This window comes from Charadrius vociferus, unplaced genomic scaffold, assembly GCF_000708025.1.
Source record: "Charadrius vociferus isolate BGI_N301 unplaced genomic scaffold, ASM70802v2 scaffold231, whole genome shotgun sequence".
NCBI lineage: Eukaryota > Metazoa > Chordata > Aves > Charadriiformes > Charadriidae > Charadrius > Charadrius vociferus.
In genome coordinates, this window is record NW_009647211.1 from 3,062,992 (window position 1) to 3,085,537 (window position 22,546).

Here is a 22,546-nt window from a genome sequence, read left to right on the forward strand (position 1 = left end):
TTGGCCGCCGGCCTGGGGTGTGGGTGCTGCCCGAGGGGCCGTTGGTGCTGCCGTCCCTCCCCGCGTTTGCAGAAGTCGGTGCTGCGTGGCTGCCGGCGCTGGGTAACCCCGCTTTCTGTCCTTCGCACTCTTTGAAATAGTTGCGTTTAACGCATTCTTTGACGGAGGAAGCGGAGCGTCGGGTTCGCATAGAGTAATTCAGGAGCAGTGAAGCCGTTTGCCTAAAAAGATTCCAAGAATGATCTTTTTATTTCTCTTTATTTTATTTTTTTTTTTGTTTTTTTTTTACCAGCAGCAAATGGTAGCCCTGGCCGTAGAAACCTGGCTGGAGGCTGCAGTCCTCAGAAACATGCATATTATAAAACTGATGAAAAATTGGTACACTTAAGGAATTTCTCTTACCGGTAGAAGCACTGACGTGAAAGTTACAAATAATTCAGTGATAACTGTGAGTTTCTCATTTTTTGGCACTCTCGCTTCACTTTCACACATGTACAAAGGTGTACATATACATGGTTTGCATAGCTTTTTGCTAACATAGCAGGGTGGGAGATAAATGAAAATACACATAACCACGTCCTTCAAAACCCAGGCACAAGTTTTGTTGATAATGAGAGACTTAGAATAAAGGAGGTGAACACGAATGAAACAGTTCTTTGTCCTTTTACTACCAATGTTTCATCCAAGATTATTTTTTTTTTTCAAGAAGCATCCTTAGCATTAGTCCTGGTAGCCATACTTCAGAGATAAGAAAACTTCTGTTTACAGCAGAAGCTTTTCAACTTGCGTAGTCAGCTTCTGTATTCATATCGGTGCTATAAAGACTTCCTGTTTTCTTTGGTCTCCACCTCTGGCATAAGCCACCCGAATGAGGATGCTAATACCAAAGAAGAGCAGCTAGCTACCTTTAGCCACTAATAAATATGAAGCTAAAGAGCAGTATCTTGACCTTGGCTCTGTGTCTGGTGGTGCTGTAATACATGTAATGCACGCATCAATAAAAACCGCTGCTAATCCGGAATCACGTGCCATACAGCTTATCCGCACAGGAGAGCTATGGCTTATACTATGTTATATGGAGCATTGTAGAATTGAAGAGAAATGTTAGGAAGCAGTAACCCATAATAAAATGACTGAGAGTTCCTGCAAAGTCTGGAGAAGAATGAGCAACTGATACCAGATAAAACTATTTTCATAAAATAACCTCCCTATTGTGAATTTATTATATAGATTGAAAAGCATTTGTCTCGCTGACTTTTTCAAGTGAACATATTTTTAGAAAGTGCTGACCACATGGTTCAGGATTCCTGCAAGTGGTGTCAAATTGGGTACCCAAAGCTGTTGCTTACTACTGGGACCCAGCTGTTGAGCTGCAGTTAGTTTAAAGTTTTGGTTTTTTTTCAGAAAACATTGCTGTGGTTTCTGTCGAGTGCTAGTGATACAAAGAGGTCACTGTTCTGAGGAAATTGCACTGATGTTTTATACCCAGTGGAAATTTTATACTGCATATAGAAGTATCTAAAATTTGCCAGTTAAGTGTAATTTTTCTGAAGGTTTATAAACAGTAAGATAAAGTACTCCATCTACTCCAAGAAGTGTACTGACAACAAGATAAATGGGAGTCTCTCCTGGATACTGCCACCTCGTGAGTGTTCTCTAAGTGGAAGATAAAGCAGGATAGCTATATAGAGACTGAATTACTACAGACCAAAAATAGAAACAGGAAAATACTAAGGCTATCACTGTACCTGTCGGTGTTGGTTTTGAAGTAAGGAGATGCTGCAAGTGAAATTTGAAAAATAAATGTCTCTTAAACTTTGCATTAATTCAGAGGCTGCAACTCAAGGAGAGCGGGTGACCAAAAGGGAACTTTGTCAAACGATCAAGCTGTAGAAAACCTTAAGAACTCCCCTGCATCTCGTCAGTCAAATCTCAGTTGTGATGACCAGTGCAATGCATTGTACATATTTTGTAAATCACAAAGGAATCTTCTGCAGTAGTATACTGAACCTTACCGCAGCTTGAAAAGCTTGCCATTTCCTTTCTGTTGTAGGTACTTGGCTTTCAGAAGAGGTGGACCAACCATGCACAACAAGAAGCCAAATGTTTGTGTACTGCTGGCCATTCAGTCAACTCTCCATATAAAAATCGAAGCTGATGAGACTCATTTTTGCTCTGGGGAATTACGCACATAAGACAATCTAAAAGCATCTTTAAAAGAGCCCATTAGCTCTTTAATTGGAAAGGGCCTTTGAAAGGATGTTGTACTTCCTTTCAGCTGTAAGTTCTGGAAAAGGAAGGAAAAAGAAGATCAGAACTATACTTTTTTTTTTTTTTGCAATTAACTCTGAAAATGTAGTTCCTATAGAAACAAGAATGATTGTGCACTTACCTTCAACTATATCACAAGTACATTGCCTCTTCAAAACAAATGAAATTAAATAATCTTCAAATCACTGATCACTTAGTCAGTAATATTAAATGTATCAAAAATACTTCTGTATTTGTCTTGTAAACACTTCCTGCTGTCACTGTTCTCGCATTCTGAGGTTTCTGTAGCAAGAATTCAAACTTTTTAAAGTGCTTTTCCTATTGTTTTGGGTATCCGCAATGACTATTTTCAGATTTATAAAAATTATGAATCTCTGAAGAGTTGGGCTTGCCATGGTGTTCTCATGTTTTCTTTGCCCCAGTTTTTAGTATGTCATTTGGCATCTAGGTGGAATGAAATCATCGGCTGAATCAGAATTTGTATCTTATTGTTAAGTGTGCCGCTATCTACAAACAAAAAGAAAAATAAGAAAAAAATGGTTTAGCACCCACAAAAGCGTATCAGCATATGGTTTAAAGTTTCCAAAAAGGACTTTTAATGCTAAAAGAACGTTGAATGTTCAACATTTTGAAAATACATTTTTTAAAAATGCTGCTCATATAATAATTTACAACTTTGTGTGAAAAATATAACTGTTTTGAAAAAATAAGATTGCTTTTATCATATAAAACTATTCCTAACCTTGAAAGAGAACTCAAAAAATAAACTGGAAATGAAAGATTGTTTTTCTGTGTCATGCTTTTTACATTGCCACCATTTTTAATTAGCATCTCATACCTGCTTAGTCCAGCTGCTTTTACATTCACACCCACTATTTCTTTGAGAAAAGGTTTGAACGAAATTAACAAATGTTCTTTTGAGTTAAAAGTCAGTCAGTGGATTTGAATGAGACCCTGCTTCATTCATTTAAAGCTCATACTTGCAGTTGCTCTGCGTGTGGAGTGAAACCTGTGAACAGGTTCCCCTAAGTTGTGGATCCCCTAAATCCAAGGGCAGGCACACTGGTGGTGCATAGCACTTCTAGTTGTGAACAGGGTGCATTGCCTAGTGGAGCTGGTGGGACTGTTGCCATCCATGGTGGAGGTGACATTCTTAATTTTCTGAACAAGAAGAGGACCTGTGTGGGAGGTACAATTCCTGCATGAATGGGACATGCATTTTTGTGACGAGATAGATATGATTAAGAATTTTGTGGCATGAGACATGCTGTGGGAGAATCCATACAGGCACGTATCTGTGAGTTCAAATCGTGACGATTACCAAAATAATACCGTTCCGTAGTTCTGCATAGCTTCTGTGCGTGCTGCAGTAATTCCCTGGTGGGAATCCCTGAGTTCTTCCTAGCCATACAGTTTTCAGTGTGGTAGGCAAGCCTCTCGCCCCAGCCATCACTCAGTGGGGAAGGAGGTTTCATAAAGTACATGTGTATATATCACTACTTACTGTTAACAAGTTCAGAACCAATAAATACTCTGTTCTGCTTTTTTCATCACAGAGGTGAATGTTTCACCATATTATCATTTTAATCACCTATGAGGTGTTCCCATTTTATGAAATATTCAGCAAGCATGAACCATGACTTTAGATACAAATCAGAAATTTTATTTTCATTTTTAGAGGACACCAAATAATTCCAGAGGAGAAGCAGTTCCTTTTAAATACCAGTAGGAAGGCTAGCAAAATAAAACTACTGCTCATTTACTAAACATCCAGTTCCCCAAAACTGGAAGATAAGCATTGTTGGTTTTTTTTCTTTTTTTGAAGTCATAAAGGCCAGGATTACATGCATCTCTGTCTGCACAGAAATAATACATAGTCATCTGTGCTTAATTACCTGCCTTCTCTTTATTCGTCCAGAAGTAGGGTCATAGCAAATGTAAACTCTGATACTAAAAAGTAAAGTTATGATGTATCCCTATTCACCTGCTTAAGTTATAGGTGATGGACACAGAGGGGGCATTATGTACTTACATTTTATTTGAGGATTATATGAATGTTAGAGGTAGAAAGACTTTGAGAAAAGCACCAAATTATTCTTAAATCACAATCGTATGAAATCTAGCTGGAAGAAAGGTAGCTTATCATTTTCTTAAAATAATGTTTTCTGGATCTTATTCACTGTTGCTTTACTTCAATTTCTATGAAAAGTATGATGTCAATAGCATTAAGAGGGTGTAATTTACCAGTGTGAAATAGGAGTATCTCAGAGGTGAACCCAACCTGCATTTTCAAATTAGCATTTTCTCTCAGTGATTTCAAAGGCCAGCTACAGAACATGCATACTCTTAGAAGGAACAGGATATAGCTATTGTTGCTGTTCAAAAGGTGCTCTAAATCATAAAATGTTATTTAGGGCTAATTTTACCCCAGTTCTAGTACTTGTCATACACGTAAAGCAGGAGGAGCAATAGTTTTGTTGAGAGACAAGGAATAAAAAAAATAAATTGTGGCATCATTTGTCATTTGTGGGAAAGAGGGCAATTTTGGTGGGCAGCTTAAGGCCAGTAGTTTGTACCATTACTTCCAATGTTTATTTAACATCATCTGTTGGCCTCTTTTTAAACCTTGATATAGTTAGTTAACCTATCAGTGCTTTTAATTACAGTACACATATGCAATGTGAAGAATATAGGCTAAATGCAAGAAAGTGTGTTGTGAATATAGACAAACATAACGTGCCTTGTGATTACATGAAAGTCTCAAGTATGATGGCAGCTGATAAATACCTAAGTTTATCATATCGTACAAACAAGGGCTTATAGCAGGAATTTAAAAATGCTGTAATGAATAAATGCAGTTTATTTTCAGTGATACCTGAAACGAACTTAACATTCAACTGAGCATCCAGGTTTTTGGCAGTATTTCACCCAGCATTAGTAGAGCTATTAATTTTAACAAAAGTGTCATGCATTCAGAACAGTTTCTCTAACCCAGAACCTTTTCTGCCATCATCAAAATTCTTCACACAGAGATGGGAATGTTCCAAAAACATCAGCACATTACATAATAATCCTGTGTACAGCAACTGCAGACAGCACAAAGCCAAAGGCTTGTATGACTTGGTAAACAAAGTCACAATCTGGTGTCTTCTCCTCACGTTTTGGATGGGTAGGAACAATACCAACACTTCTCCCAAGCTAGTGAATTAAACAGTCCTGGGGGACATTCTGTGGCCTAGATGACAACTCAAATTGCCTGGCTGCACTCCCACTATCAAATTCTCACAGCCTCCAAACAAGGGTGGGCACATCCAAATGCTTTGTGGTCCCAGAAATCATCTGGGAGGTTATTGGTTGAGCAGGGCCAAAACCAGGCCAGCTCCCGGTCTCTCCTCCCTGAAGGTGCAGCTGATCAAGTTCCAGTGCCTGTATGCATAGATCGCTTATTTTAGTACTTCGTATGCAGCCCTTCAGCTTCTGCGTACCTTACAAGTTGCATGGATGAAATTCTTAAAACCTTCAGTTAAATTTGTTGTGTGACTCTGTCGCTTGACTGCGAGGTACCAGATGGTGATAAAGAGAAAATAGGCTTTGTTGCAGTTCCGTAATTGAAAGCCAGATGGTGTTACTAAGGCTGATAAAGGGAAAACAATAATATATCCCTGCCCTACTCTGCCTCAGATTTCCAGCTATTGCTATGGAGCTGAAAATCCATCTGTTCAGACATTACTCACACTATATCGTGCAGCTTTTTTGGACCCAAATTTCTGAAACTGCAACACGTGCAAGCACTTGCAAACTTGTAACTTTCAAAGTACATTAGAACAATAGTTAAGGTGTAAGTTTATATCCATTCCTGTCAGAAAATGAAAATATTTGAATCTCTGCAACTAACAACAATCCTGTATTTTATACGGGGAAGCAAATCCTCAACATTAACTGAATAAAATGGAACTCATCTAATAGGAGACTAGTCACCTAGGAGAAATATATTTTCACATTTAGTGTAATGAAGTCTGAACTTTTATTTATAAATATCTATAAATAGGTCTAGAAAAATGGCTATTCTGCTATTTCAGATTTGTCAGGTCTTTATTACAAAACTTAGCTGAGTTCACCGATTTGGTTTCTTTTCCATGAGAAAGTTTTCATCAGTCATCAGTGGTTGCATGACCAAAGTAAGACAGTGGTTGTAGACATTAAACAAAAGTTGAAGCTGGCAGTGAATCAGGGAGACAGAAGAAACAAAAACATGTTGTTCTCTTAGCAGAAAATATTTTGCTTAATATTTAGGATGATGTTAATTTCCATAAATAAATTTGTAACTCAAGGACATATAAATAATTAACTAACTACTTTCATGAACTGATTAGTGTTGTTCTTATTCACAAAAAGGGTATCAACATTGCATATATTTATCTACAAACCTAGCTATTAAAAAATTATTACAGATGCCCTAAAAACTGCACCCTGTTATTTTCATTTTTCATTTTATTTGGTCCCGTAAAAAGGGAAGAATTGCTGTCTGACTTGTTGCAATGCTGTACATTCCAGGACCTGTAATGAAATGCACCCTCACTTGAATGTTTTAGGTGGACACTGTGTGTGAGGTAAGAGCTCGCTGCTGGACCATGTTGGGTCTTCTTTGCAGGGGTTGTGTGCTAGGTAGTGTCTTAGTGTGTGGTTTCAACCTTGGCACCACCACCAGAGGAGCTGCTTGGATTATATCAGCTGGGCATTCAAGTGCGTTAAGCGGAGACGCAAAGCAAATTCATACCTCCTTCAGCAATTTGATCTGTTTATGTAGGTGTGCCCACCCTGCAAAGAATTTATTACAGACACATAAAGTAGAACATTTCAAAAATGAACTGCTTGATGTTGATAAAGAAAAGGAATGCTGTTGCATTACATCTACTTTCAGTTGAACTAGAGTTTGTACAATATTTAAATGTTCAGATATTTGGGTTCCTGGCCCAGATTTTAAAGAGAATGTTGTGTAATTCATGAACGAGGTGAGTAGAATTGCCCTTAGCTGAAGAAGGATATCTTGCTCAAAATTTAGGAATGTATCAAAATATCCTTTACTTGGATACACAAGGTGGTGGTTGGCACAGACAACTGAAGAGGAGTCACGCATACAGACCAAAACTGAATTCAGTGGAAGGGCTTAGTGTTCCCTTCCAGTCCCTTGCTAAGGGATACCAGAGGTCTTCTGATTCAACTGGGAACCGCAGAAAAGAGAGAGTTCAGGTGTGTGTGAATCCCCCTTCTCTCCTCATCAGCTTACCTCCCAGGAACTTTTGAAGTGAATAGGCCAGGCTCAAAACTCAAGGTTGCCTCAACTGTCAGCAGATCTGCACCTACAAAGACTGACCTTCATCAGCTAATTCCTTTGGTGTCTTCCAGATGCAGCTTATCTGGTTGGAATACACATGCGGTGACAAATTCATGAAGCTGCTTAAATATCTGTCTCTTCCTACTGAAAGTTTGAGTACGGCAAAACCTCTTGTTCTTTTTTCTTTTTTCTTTTTTCTTTTTTTTCTGAAAAGGCTAAGTAGAAGCTAGATCATATTCTTCCTGAAGCTCCTCAAAGGCAGGGGAGAAAAAGTATTCCATGTTTTGAGCGGTGGTTACCATTGAAATCGCACACCTAAGCAATGGTTCTGTCTTGCATAGAATTTCTGAAGTTATAGGTAAGAGCTGTTTTGTGACTTTGTATCAGAGAAATCACTTATGAATATGTGAGGATAAACTATATTTGGTGTATTCAGCTGTTCTTTAATATCTCTATATATGTGCAAATGCACAAAGAAACTTGAAAGGACACTTTAAATGGCCATATTTTAAGGGCATAATGTATACGGTGAGACATAGCAACATATCATTTCATACAAGGGTTTTTTACAATAAGTGTCAAAGCAATTTCAGTTGAACCTTGCAGCTACGTACACCATTTTCTAAACCAACATTACTTTAAAAATTCTTTAACAAATAACTATCTTTCACATATGTTGACAAGCTCATTCATCACTCTGGATTTATTGAGAAAATGGCAGAGTAATCAGGAATCAGGAAAAAGAAAAGACATGCAGCTACATTCAGGTAACGACGTTGTTCACGGAGGTGGTGTAGCCACGTGAAATTCATGAAGGCGTATAAGTCAATCAAATAGTTTCGTTATACGTGTTCGTTTGTTCTTTTCTGTCTGCCTTACTGCACGTAGTATTTGTAAAAGTCTTACATTTTCAGGACAAAGTTACTGACTTGCAGTCCATCAATGTTTTCACTAAGTATACAGTATATATCTTGAAGGACCTTAGGGCAGCCAGGGCTGGGTATTATTTGGGCATCCCTTCCTGCCAAAGTCTCTCTGCACTCTTTTGGGGGTGTGCAGACAAGCTTTTATCATATAATCTAGCACCTTCATTTTGTGTCTGTATGGTACCTTTCCTCTTGACAGCAAAGCACGGGTGCAAGGCAGAACAGAAGAGTACCACACGCGGTGAGCGCATTTTGAGGGGTCCAGAGGGAGCAGTGAGGGAGGCAAACCCATACTCTGGGTTATAAGGGCCAGCATCGCATGAGGTTTTGGGGGAATCCAGCCTGCCAGAAGCAAGCCCTAGCACTGTTCTGTGATCTGTGATTGTCTGGGTAGTTAGTGAGCAGAAAAACACATTCATCTGCTCCCAGCCCTTCAAACTTCACAGCTTTCCTTGCCCAAATAATAACATTCTTTTAAAAAGTCCTAGTTTCATGACTGTAAGATATTCAAGTGCTAACTACCCTTAATAAAGTGTCTCTAGTCAAATGCTGACGGGAAGTTGATCCTCATCGCAACCAAGAAACATTTTTCACAGGCCACATACAGGAGAAAAAAAGTCTTCCCAAACCTGTCACCAAGTTTTAGATAGATCTTGTATTCTGCCTTAAAACAGTGCTCTCAGCATAAACCCCACAGAGCAGGGCTCAGAGGGAAAGAAAAATTGAAACTAGTATGCGTCAAGTATTTTTTAAAAAGATTATCTAAAATTTATTTTCTAGACTTTAATATTCCATAATGTGAGGAATGTCCCATAATGTATGGGCTCTTTCACAGCTTGCAGTAAGTGGCATACATCCCAGCAAGAAGTTAAGCTTTCCTTTTCCTCAAAGAAGTGAAATTCCAGTTTCTGACCTCCCAGATATCAGACTTGAAACCAACAGCTATTTGTTAGAATACCAGCCTTCTCACAGGGGTTAATCTAGCTCCCTTGGACTTACAGTATTAAAAGACACGTCTATTCTAAGAGTGTGGTATTCAGACCAGTAGCTGTTGGATACTACTGAGGGTTATGAAAATTGAGAGTCATTTGGGGGGAAATGGCCAAGAAGACAAGAGGTAAGGCTGCATATGTGTATGATTAATTGGGGAAACACGCAAAAACAAAGGCATCCTAAAATTTTCTTCTCTACCTTTCCGTATACATTTATTGTAATTACATCTTAACTGTTAAGAGCTAAGGCATCTCTTCTTCCATACGTTTCAGATGTGAACCTGAAAAAGATTTATGACGGCTTTAATTTATTGCACGGCTGCTTAAGCAGAACAGGGGCATTTGCAGTAAGTTTTGTTATTTGTCCATGAAGAAAATATTTCAGTCATTTAAAATACTGTAAAAAGGGGATTTAAAGCCGGAAAACACAGTGCAGGTAGCTGAAAATTCACCGAGACGTGTTATTCTTATGCACCGGAACAAATCCTGATCTAGTTTTTGTTTTAAGCTGAAGCAGAACCAACACAGGCAGCCTCACACCTTTTTTCTTCATCCATTATACCTATGGCACAGCATGTGCTCTCTGTTCTTACCATCCGTTTAACAAGGTATTTCTTTGCAGGCCAGATTTTGAGCAGCAGCTTACCTTTCCAGGCTTCCTCTACTCCAGATCTTTTAAAAAAGACTGTACCCAGGTAGCCCTAGTCTGCCAAGACCAGGCCCAGGAGAAGCCCAACAGGCACACTGCCCAGCTCCTTCAGCTCTCACCCAGACACCCTGGGACCACCGTTGCCTCTAGTGTGTACCCATCGCTGGTCAGTCTCATCTCCAGCAGCGGTGGCTCCAGCCCTGGCTATGGTGGAAGAATAGGAAAAAAAAAATAAACCCAAAGACAAAATGAGGCCAATCTGATCCTTCACCCAGCAAAAGAGTCATTGCTGGTAGATTTACAGGCTAAAGTGTCATTTTGGGATCCAGGAATATTTTCCACCTGATGCCCCAACAAGGATTTTATGTTTTGTGAGTGACCATAATCCAGGAATTCTGTTGGGAATTGTACAGGAAAACCGGGTTTTGCAGACCAAATTTGAGTTCCTGTCTTTACAGCAAGAAGTCTGGAATCAAGAGAGGCATGCACGTATGTAATATTTGAGGCATGCCCGTTCAGAAAGCTCAGTCATCCACCTGTGTACCTCAGTTTCTCTATTTTCTCCAGAGGATAATTCTCAGCCTAGGTACGAACACAGATGAAGGCACCTGAGATGGTGTCAATCTCTTTTGTCAGGGAGCAGACCTCTTCTCCTCTAAACTGAGATTTCTTATAGTGAGTTTAACCACATGATCTTAACACAGTTATTCTGTTGAAGCCTGAGATCCTCCAGTTTCCCACTCCTTTTTAGTGATTGGAGCAATGTGGTCTGGAAAGCGAAGAGAAGCCACTCTTTCTTCCTCAGCCTGTTTTTACTCTGAGCACCCATCAGGTGATTGTGCGCTGTTTTTTCTCCATTTTCCAAAGGGAGTTCAAGACTGCCCATGTAACAGCTCTAAGGCTTTCAAGGGTCTTTTAAAATCGATGCTGAGTACATTACAGACACTTTTGGAAACAGCACCAGAATATTCTCAGACCCAGCCTGTATGCTGATTTTCACCTGCTCTGTCTTGTTTTGCTTAGTCAGTTCATCGCAGCAGCGTTAGACTCTGCCTTGCACAGAACTGCTGTGTGGTCACAGGTTTTTCTTCTCTCCTTCATTCCCTGAACTCAGTAGTTGCAACAGGCACTTTGGAGAGGGGCTCAGCCTCACAAGGTTGTCATGACATGAACAAGCGTGGGAGCATACCCAGAAAGAGGAACACACCATGCTTTTCCTGTAGCGGCTTTCTGAACATATGAAGCTTGCCTTTTAGAGGAGCAAAGGGCCCATCACTGGACATAGTTTCTGACTCTCCAGTTGATTTTGAGGGTGAATGGCTGTAGCTGAGGCATCACTTCAAGCGGCACTCAGTTGGGCAGGGTGACCTTTTCTATTGTCTGGATTCAATCTTCAGAATAACCAGGAGCAACACACCACGCAGGGGAGGAATGAGCTTTGGGGGACCAAGGATTGTTTGGCCTTGACACAGAAACTTGACAGATATGTGTCATTCCTCAGAAACTGCATGAGGAGAAAAGAAAAAAACAGATAATTTAGGCATTTGCTCTTACAAAGTGAAGACTTCCATTACTCCAAGCATTAGCAAGAGAGCCTAAAAAAAAAAATCAAAGAGCAGTACATGAAATAAAAATGTGCAAAGAGAAATTTTCCATCTGTCATCTCTGACCGAAGTCAAACAATTCTTTGTGTTGAATACAACATATTTTTCAGGTACAGCAGGTCAATGTCAAAAGCAAAACCATGTCTGTTTCATATTCAAGGACAACCCCTTAACCAAGGAAAGCTTTGTTTTGTATTTAAAATCTTTGGAACAGAATGTCTAGACATACAGCTGCTATGTTTGGGTATTTAAATGACTTTGCATTTTTAGCAGTGTGTTTTTATTATTCTACTTTGCTGTTCAGAGAGATAACCTATGAATTTCTTATCCACAGAAATAACAAACCTATGGAGTATCCTAACAAAGTATTACCAGATCGTTTTACATACAAATGATTTATTTTAAAGTATTTCCTAACCTATTGCATCAAATTTAAAAAAAAAAAAAAAAGAAAGAAAAAAGAGGTAGGAGTTCAGATGCTGGTCTCTTCAACTGTCGTGATCCAGTTGTGACTTCATGACTGCGCAACAAGGACAGGAACTAGAACAATGTCTCATAGAGAGTAAAATCGGCATCTGCTCAGTTGTATGCATTAAATGGCAGGCCACATAGGAGGGTGAAGCTGACAAAACAAACCTTAGAAATGTACAGAACAAACCTTAGAAATCTACAGCTTGCTTATAGCTCTTGAAAAATTTTGGTAGTCAAGGGTAAAGGGCAGATACTGGTGTTAATACAGAAGATCAGAAAAACACCTTGATAATTGTGGTTACAGAGACAAAAATTTAAGATAAACAAAGAATATTTCATCTGCACTTGTGACTATTACAATGTGTGTGTCTGAATAAGACCAGATCAGTATCTAATCCATTAGCTGATAGAGGTTTACTCTGTTTTCAGTGACTTTTAAAATGTACTTTTAGTGGCAATTCTAATTCAGCAATATATGTCCTCTAAATGCACTCTGTAGCATTTTCCTCCCACACCATATGTGAGCTACATTTTTATAACAAGAACAAAGAGGAAAATAATGGAGCTTTGCTGCTGTTTAGTGAATGGAAATTATCAGGGTTGCTGGATAGCACTGCATTAGTGGTGGGAAATCAGGTTTTCCCACAGGGGCTGAAATATTCTGACTGACAACTCTGGCTTAAGGATCACTCAGGAAGGAAGCACGCTGCATGTTAGAAGACAATCCTACTTATTACTGTGTCACAGATGCTTTTCTGAAGGTATATAATTCCCATTGGGCTGTATGAGTGTTTCACAAACACTAGGTTAGATTTAGCCTCCTTCTCTCTTACTAAAAAAGAAGAGGCAGAGGAAAGGCAAAGCAGCAGAACTGCAGCCTTTTGCCGTAACTATCCAAAACCAAATGGTCGGTAAACAGGGAAGATTAATGGGGCTATGACAGTGGAAAGTGGCTTCCTTTTCTTTTAAATAAGTGACCACTTGCAAACAACTGGGCACAAAAAGTAAAATAATACAGAATTGGGGTGCCACAGTTTTTTTACCATACAATTCCTTTAAGACACATATAAAACTGTACCCCTATTTCATGGCAGAAACTCAGATTTTCTTAAGATGGTATTGTTTTGAATGATGGCATAACTCTTTGGGAACTGAAGACAGAAAAAATGATATTTTACAGCTTCCATTCAGATTCATACACAGCCATTAATTTGTTCTCACAAAACTAGAATCATTAGAAGAAACTGATTGGAGGCTTATGGTTTTCAGGCTAAATGTTCATTGAACTTTGTCAGGATTTTTGCCTGAGGAAAGCTGTAAAACCTGGCCTTTATAAAATGCGGACCGATTTTAAGTTTAAATGTGAGACATTTTCTACCATCCTATGGTCACGGAAAAAATGGGAATTCAATTTATCTGAGGTCAGAGCAGGAGCAGTTTATTCCTATAGCTATTGGAGAGTTACAGGGTTTACATACCTTTAGGATGTACAGCCCGTTCTTCACCCAACCCTGTTCACTGTAGAGCATTGCAATAAAAAGAGGTAGCATGTGGGTTATTTCATACAGAGAGGTTCCGGACAGTCAGATAAGGAAGCTCTAGGCAGTAGCTCTTTTTTACATATAATTCACTGCTTTGTTAATTAATTTGTGCTGACTCGGTTTAGGTCGTGCTGACATGTATTTCTTAACTACTGAGGCCTGCCAAGGATTTAAAGGATTTAAAGCCACTGTGAAATCCATGCTAAATTTGAGAGTAAATATTTCTGTTCTTGAAGGCTGACTTTCATGAAATTTTTTACTGAAGACTCATTCTACTGTGCTGCTGCACAGAAGATGGTCCCTGAGGCACCAGTTTCGTATGAAAGGTTTTCTCGGCTATGGTGAGAGAAGAAAATTGAGATTCACACTTAAACTGGTGCAAACAGTGTGCTTCGCATCAATTCAAGGCAGATGTGGAGGGATTTTTTCCTGGACATCTCTGCAGTAGCGTAAAGCACTTGGAAAGAGCTACTTACATCTTAAAAAAAACCCCAGATCGTTAATTCTACAGAAAACGGGTGCAGGCAAGGGATAAGCATGTGCCTAGACAACAACCACCTGCCAACCCACAGATAACCATGCAATTTGGCAAACAGGACTGTAAGACATGAATAGAAACCATTTTGTCAATTCCTTGCCTGAGTGACAGATCCTAAATGAGGGAAGAACTGAAAAACTACTATGTAAATCTAAATCTTGCCATAAAAAATCATCTCGAATCCCTAGTCTTTATCCTTCATGTAATACTCAAATGTTGAAATATTCAACCACAAACTTGTATGGTGAATAGGTCACATGGTGAATAGAATGAGGGACATTTCAGGAAAAGGCATAATTAATCTTCACTTTTTTTGATCAAAGGAACAATCAAAATACCCAGTTAGCTTTGCTTAGCTGGTTAGGTGCAGAGCAAATTAATATTCAGTAAATATCCACACTTCTTTTGTCATGAAAGATTCCTTCCTCACAGCAGATTCTGACACAGGTCATCAGCCGCTCTCCCCCTCTATTCCTCAAAATGCTATTTTAATGGTTGGCTTTTCTCTCCCCCTTAAATAGCTTTTAGCCAGCCGTTATGACTTTAATAGCAACTGATACATGAAAAACAAAGTAACTGTAGTGTGAAGGTTAGATCAAATGACAAACCGTTGGCATCTCACTGCTGAATTCCTTCTTTTATCACAAACTGCAGTTTTCCTGTTACTGCACTTCCCATACATTATTTTCAGTGGAAAAGGAGGCTACTCATGTGTAACTGGTGGTGCATGCTCTTTGCAGCAGTCCTGGAATTGTGTGCATTCAGAGTGTAGTATGAGCACGGGAAACATCCAGAAGACTACCATATATATATATATATAAAAAATAAGTTTATTATATAGGTTTGGAATAAAAATTTCCTTTATTTATTTTTTGATGATTCCTTAGAGGATTAAGAAGCTGTGAGGAAAGGGGTGAACGTGTGTTTTCACAGGTAAGATACCTGGTCATCTTCACCAGTGGGAAATTGTTCTTTTTCCATTGCTTCTCCATATTTTTGCAAGATTCCCACTCTTAGATCTAAGTTTTAAATTCTTGGAGGAGGCTTGAGAATCTTATTTTGTTTGCTTCAACCTTTGCTGTATTCTTAACTATCTAGGTTAAAATTTCCTGGATTGATTACAGCTTTTGTCGTCTCAGTCTCTCACTTGTTTAGCTAATGAACTGTTCAGAGGAGAAAAAATGCACTTTCAGGTACCTGGCATGGGAGGACTGTTCTATGCAGCCTCTCATTCCCAGTCATGGCAGCATCCAAATCTGCTTTATTTCTAACTTAAAAGTTACTGATAGCACTGTCAGCTGAGAAAGACTGACTAGATTTCCAAAGCTCAACAAAGTCAATTAGGAATCCAACATCCTGAAAAGCATCAGGCAGTTTGGCAGCTTTTCTGTCTGCATGAATAGCAGCCTGTAGTCCCAAAAAACCAAGGCAGAGCTGAATTACTTTAATCTTTTCTCAGGAGCCCAGAAAAGACAAAATTAATTGCAATAATCGCATGTGATTTCAGTCTGAGGCACAGTGGAACATACAGGTTTCGGTTATACTCGTCTTGTGGCAACAGTAGTGTATCTCTATGTGATGATACAAAGTGCCCATACAATCAGTGCTTTTCACAAATGCCCTTCCTTCAGTCTCCTCAAAAATATAAAAGGGAATTCCTCACTCCCCAACACACACAAAAAGAAATTAAAGGCTACCAGCACAGTTTTGTTTGTTGGCATTTAAGTGCAGAATGCCTGCTTTTAAGAGATGGAGCTCACTTAAAACGCAGTATAAAGACAGCTGTTCTACATACACACTTTGCCTATGAAATCTAATACACCTGACAAAGAGTATAAATTAGATGTCAAGGTCACAGGCTGCAGCACCTGTTTAATCTGACAAATTTATGTCTTTAGCATGCAGTAGTTTTGCTGCCAACAGTAGTCTGTATTTCAGTTGGCAGATTTCCACACATGAGGAATGATGTGCTTATGCTGCAACTGACTTATAAACACATCATGTTAACAGAGTAATTATAGACTTACACAAACACCACAATTTGCAAAATAATTACTTTACTTTTCAATGCTAGATGGTTTTATTGTGTTCCAGAAAATAATTCCAAGTTTCAACATATCTTGCTTTCTATTCTGCGTCTTTGAAATGAAAACTTTGCAGAGAAATGCGTAAGGTTCATTCATCATTGAAGGACTGTATAAAACTCTTACTGACTCTCTCTGCAGGGGTAAATTGCATCCTAAATGCACATAAAAGAGTATTGTGAGTAAATAGTAGACATGTATGACTAATCATCCATAGGACTCAGAGTTTTTACTAAATATGGGCTGAAAAAATAACATTCAAATAAAAATAAAAACTACAAGCCATTCAAGAACATAAAGAACATCTTCTTTCTATAGAACTGAGTCTTTATAAAACTGTGAAAAATTGCTTTAAAAGAACCAAAATCAAACATAAATCTAGTAAATTTGTGTAAAAAATCTTGTGTTTCCATACCTAAAACACAATATGACCAATATTCAGAATATGATGACTCACTGCTCAGACAACATGTATGGTTTGTGATCAACAATTAGTAGCTGAGGATGAATGAGCCGCCCACCCCCACCACTACCCAAACCAACAGATCCCACAATCAAACAAACCCCATCTGGCCAAATGTATCCAAGCTACTTACTATGTCTACATGAAGAATCTGTTTCATTTTGGGTATCGTAGTCAGTAAGGCTTATCTAGACTTGACTTGGCTTAAAATCCTCAAATATCTTGTGTAAATACCATTTGTGGAATAACACAGTAGTGTAAAGATAACAGATGGAGATTGTCAAATAATTAATAAAACATCTTAGTTAATATTTGTCTCAGGAGTTAAATTGTTTTCCAGGAATACAGTTTGGGTACATACCTGTTCAAGAGGCTAATAACCCAAAGTATCTTCCTCCAGTTACCTGTGATAATACAGTATTCACAAAAGTATCATGAGTCTGCAAATACTGATGCCATAGTATTATTGAGTCCATGAAAAGTCCTCGGTACAATATTTGCACCTTTTTATGTATAGACATTTCAGGATTTCTAACAGAAAATACTGCAGAACTTGTGTACAATGTTACTGAATTATTACAAAGTTCTGGGCAGTGCAATTCGTGCCTGACACAACTGGAAAGCACCTGCAACGGCAACTGAGCATGGTGTGGAGGTGATATCATCGCCGCTGTAGGGATGAGTTTGGCACTTCTCAAATTCCCTGTTCCTTCTGCAGGGCCAGTGGAATAAGAATGAAGCTTCCTGCCTGCTTTCTCTGTTATTCGCCACACATAATACTTTTTCTAAGGACAGTAAACATGACCGTGTTGCCCTTGTTCTTGGACTGTCACAGAGTGGGGTTTGCATCCTCATCATTCTGCAGGCTCAAGCTATCTGCCTTTCTGGAGCATGACACCAGAAGGAGCTCTGATGGTCACTGAGGACAGGTGACAGCATCAGTGGTGAGCCCTGTCTCAAGCCCTGTGTTTCTGCTCATGCTGGAACACGTCCTTCTTTCAAAGAATATTACTGTTTGTGAGTCATCATAGCTTCAGGAGGTGGCACCGCTGGAAGAAATTTCCAGCAGCATGACCAGCTTCTCACCACTATCCCTCCAGGTCCCATCTCTGATCTTATGCCTGTGATGCCATTCCCCTCTCTCTTTTCCTTCAGGTCAGCATTTAGGCTGTAGGTCCTTTTCAGTCATCAGACAGACTTTCCCCTAAGTCACACGTCTCCCGGCAAATGCCTAATTTTCAGGAGTCAATTCAATTGGAAAGCCAGTGCTGTCCTCCCTAGGAGGACCTACAGACTCGCTGCTTTGCATCCTTGTATCAGGATCCACTGAACTGCCCTTTTGAGTCATGATTTGGAGTAGGTGACACAGGAGGGTGAACAGCCATCTCATTTCGCTGCGCTGTGAGTGGGCCCTGATCCATGTTGGTGATACGTAGAAAGATGTGGTCTTTTTTTCTTTGTAGCAGGTAAGGATCTCTCTTGTTGATGATTGTAATTTGGAGAAATTCTTGTAAGCATCACATAAAGATGTGTTCAAGCAGAAAGTGCAGCCTTCCAGGCTGAAATTAATAGTAGAGTGCATGATACATTCCCTCAAGAAATTACAGCTGCAAATATACCACCGAATGTTTAACGGGCAGAACACTTGTATGTCTTTTTGTGCAACAGCAAGCCTTCAGATAGTTTATAACTTCTGTTGAACTTAAACCTCATTTTTCTTTGACCTAAATTGAGCTTATGTATTGTTTTTTCTTTAATACCTAAAATGTTTTTACTCTTTAAATATTTATGTCTATACATATAAAATACAAATAAAGGGTTTGTGTATTCAAATGTGCAGCACAAATCTCATGCTTCCCCGTTGATGCAACTAAACTGCAGTGGAGCAAAGCTGATTTACATTAAATTAAATCATATAAAATTCAACGTTCAGTTTCAAAACTAAAAATCTTGAGGCTTCACCTCTTCAGACAACCAATGAACTTGTATTAGCTTTATATTGGCTGTAATAAAACTTCAAACAGGTGGATCCAGATACTGGGGTGTGGCTGAAATACAAATTTCTTTCCTCAGTCTGGGACAGGTTAATGACAGGGTCACCAGGGTCAGCTCTGTCATGATGTTCTTCCATATATTAACGGGGTAGCCAGTTGTTGCTCAGAACTTGTCTTTGGGCTGGTTAATGTTGATGAACATCTTCTGATGTTCACAAGGTGCATGAGAGAGGGAAGTATGGGTTACAGGGTCTTTCAAATACCATGAGTGTTGCAAATTGCTGAAAGCCAGTAATTTTTTTTACCTCTACTCTGTAACGGCAGGGAAAAAGTTATTGTTGCTTTTGGCCTCAGGTATGTACAGTCCGTGACATTAAGCATGCCTTTCCATGTATATGTTCCTCGTTGGGCTGAGGAGCAGTAGGTTCACTTAAGTCATCCACAGAAAACTCTAAAGCTGTGTGGTACTTGGTCAGACACCAAGAATAAAAAACAGGCTCTCCTGATTTCTAAACTAGGTGTTGACCCTAACTCACTGTACAGTCCTGTTCATAGCCCTTATATATAAAGTTTAAGAATTTCAATTAACTCTTGGCACTTCAGATTTTACATTGAATTACCTGTGGCCTGACTTATGGAGATGCTGAGCATTCATAAGCTAAGGCAAAGTTAAGAAAAAAATAAAAAAAGCTTTAGGAATAAATCTTTAAAAACAGGCTCTTGGTCTCTGTGGGTCATGCTGCTTAGCATCTGGAGCACCAGAGATCTGTAGCCACTTCTGAAAGGTCTTATGTGTGAGATGGTAACAACAGTGTATTGTTTTTATACCAGCAAGGGAAATAAACAAAAAGAAACAAACAATACAGGCGTTCTATACAAGCACAGATTTATCAAAACTACTGCTCTGGCTTACCTGTTTAAATAAACTTCTGATGAAATAAGCATGCCTCCTGCCAGTTTGCCTGCCAAAGCTGACTTTGAGAAAAAGGACCCCAGTCATTTTGGAAGGAAATCAGTGTTTACCTGCCCAAAATCAGTGAGTAAGTCCATTTCTGGTGTATAGTAGTTAATGCAAAGGAAGAAGTAAAACTAAAGAATGAGCTGTTTTGGTGATTAATTGTCCATTTGTGAAGTGGAACAAAACCTGGAGTAGTTTCCCCAGATCTGCTCATTCCTGTAGCGTCTCTGCTTGGGTTGGCAGAAACCTTTGTTCTTCTCCTTAAAGTCTGCTATGTAGCCAAGCTTGGCTGTATACTGTCTCTTATGACTATTTTCCTGCTTGTAGCTGTATGAAAAATTAAAGAACCTATTCATCTGTGTACATCCTACCAAGTATTTTCACATGGCTAGTCCAGTTAATTGATCCAACAAGAATGTACTGTCATGCTTGAAGCAGTCCAGGCTTTAACGGATGCCTTGTGCCTCAGACTTTCCTCTGTTGGCTTTGGATTAATTTGTGTATTTGTCATAGGGCGTATTAAGAGATCCTTTTTTTTTTTTTTTTTTTTTCTCTGCAGAATTATGCTAATACACAAACCTGCTTGGAAATATTTAGCTCTCTGGAATTTGAAGAGCTCCCAGATCTACTGGAACAAATACAAACAAACAAACAAACAACAAGAATAAGAGGCATTCTGTGAATGTTTTCTGTAAGTATATTTTATCTTTTTTGAGCTGGGAGTACTCAGGTTATTCCCAGAGGGTGAGAATCGCTGAAGAGCTCAGCAGCAACAATGGCAGACAGACTTACGAAGCAGTTCATTTCCCATTTTAGATATCAAAATAATGACACCATCATTCATAAAATTGTAAAGCATGCTAGAGTCTAGGTCTTTTGAAACCACAACTACATTTGTTTTATCTAAATGATAAATTGAAGTTGAACTTTTTTTTTAAGGAAAAAAAAAATGAAGTAGTAAAAATAAAATAACTAAGCACCCGAAAAAAAACAGTCTTCAATCTCTGGAAAATCTTGTCTTCAGTGGCAACCATGAGCTCTAACAGCAGAGGATGAGCAAAATCCTCATTCTTAGGTTATTCTGGTTTCCTACAAATTCAAACACACCTTTCATCTTAAATCATTTCTATGTCGTATCCATTATTAGTGCTTGATTCTCCGGTCTGCTGCATTCACCCTTTGGAGATGGGTCTCTCTCAGAAATGTCAAAAAAGCTAAACAAAATGTAGACAACTGAACCCAGAGTTTGAGGCAAGTAATCTTCTGGATAAAAATAGCTGGGTTGTATCCTGCTTGTGGAAGCAATAATGACAGAAGAGGAAAAAAAGGACTGTCACAGGTAGCTGTGATTTTATTCTTTTTTGAAACCAGACACTGTATCATTTTCAAGAGAGTGTACAGTAGCTAAAATACAGATACACAATTCTGTCTAAATACTTAAACAGCTCTATTTCTGTGCCATAGTAGCCGTGGCACATCTTTGCTTTTGTTGCTGCAAAACTGGGTAATATTATTTTACAATGAAAACATCACAGGAAATTCAAAAGCTGAAACTAGTTCAAACTGAGTCATGGGGCTTCATATGCAGAAAAGCATATATTAGCAGCATTAGCAGAACCCATTCTGGACCCATTTTCTCAAGTCTTCAGTGATCTGCCAGATTACTGTGGACCTGGAGACTGGAAAGTTCTCTCTTATTTTGTCATATACACTAGTACTCAACATCTGGCTGAAAATGCGTACCCTGTTCTTAGCCTGGTAAAAGATTGTCTTTAATTTTCTTTTGGTAACAATGTCATGGAATAGCTCCAAAACCCTAATCCACCGTCCTAAATCCAGGACCTCTCCATCTGAACAGAAATTAAACTGGGGGGAAAAAAAAAAAAGTTACTTCCAGCTGCAACTGTCTATTTTCTACAGCTTTCCCTTCACTGTGAGTACACATGTCCGAACTATTTCACCATCAACATGACGAGAAGAATCAGCATGGCAGAATCTTGCTATTGTTAGCTTAAGACAAATATTTCCTTGGAGGAGAAACAGCAACATTACCTAATTGCTCGAATGGTCCCATTATTTCAGGGGTATCAGAACAAATTTGTCCTTGAGACACATAACCTTCAGGGCCCTGAGAGCACTCACAAGCCTTAATGGATCTCACTAGCTTCCCATGGGACCTCCCACCAACCTTGCCCGTGGCCCAGGAGCCCCCTTTCAGCACCCCTTGGGACTGCATGTTGGGGCTGCTATGGCTGGCAAGGGGATTTCCCTGGGTCCCAGATCTCCATCCCTGAGGGAGCAGACATCTCCCACTGCTTCTGGACAATAACCTGCCCGGTTTATGCCATTTGAGTGACTCATTTCAGAATTAATGTGGAATTTCACTCACGGCTTGCTTTAGCATCAAGCTATTTTAATAGAGCACCAACACGTCGAATTATCAGATATTAATTTGATGCACCACAATCTGGAACTTCTGAATATATTATGCATGTATGTATAAGCACTCACCTGGATATGTGTGTGATTGCTTGTGCATGCAAATAAACTTAACTGGGAATAGAAAGCATGCAGTATTTCAGTTCACTCATAATATCAACCTGAAGGTGAATAGCATATGATGGCTTACACAATATAGCTGAAACTTATCCAGTGGTTTGATACCAACAATTGCAGGAGTTTCCACTCCTTCACCCCTGTTCACTGCTTATTAGTGATAC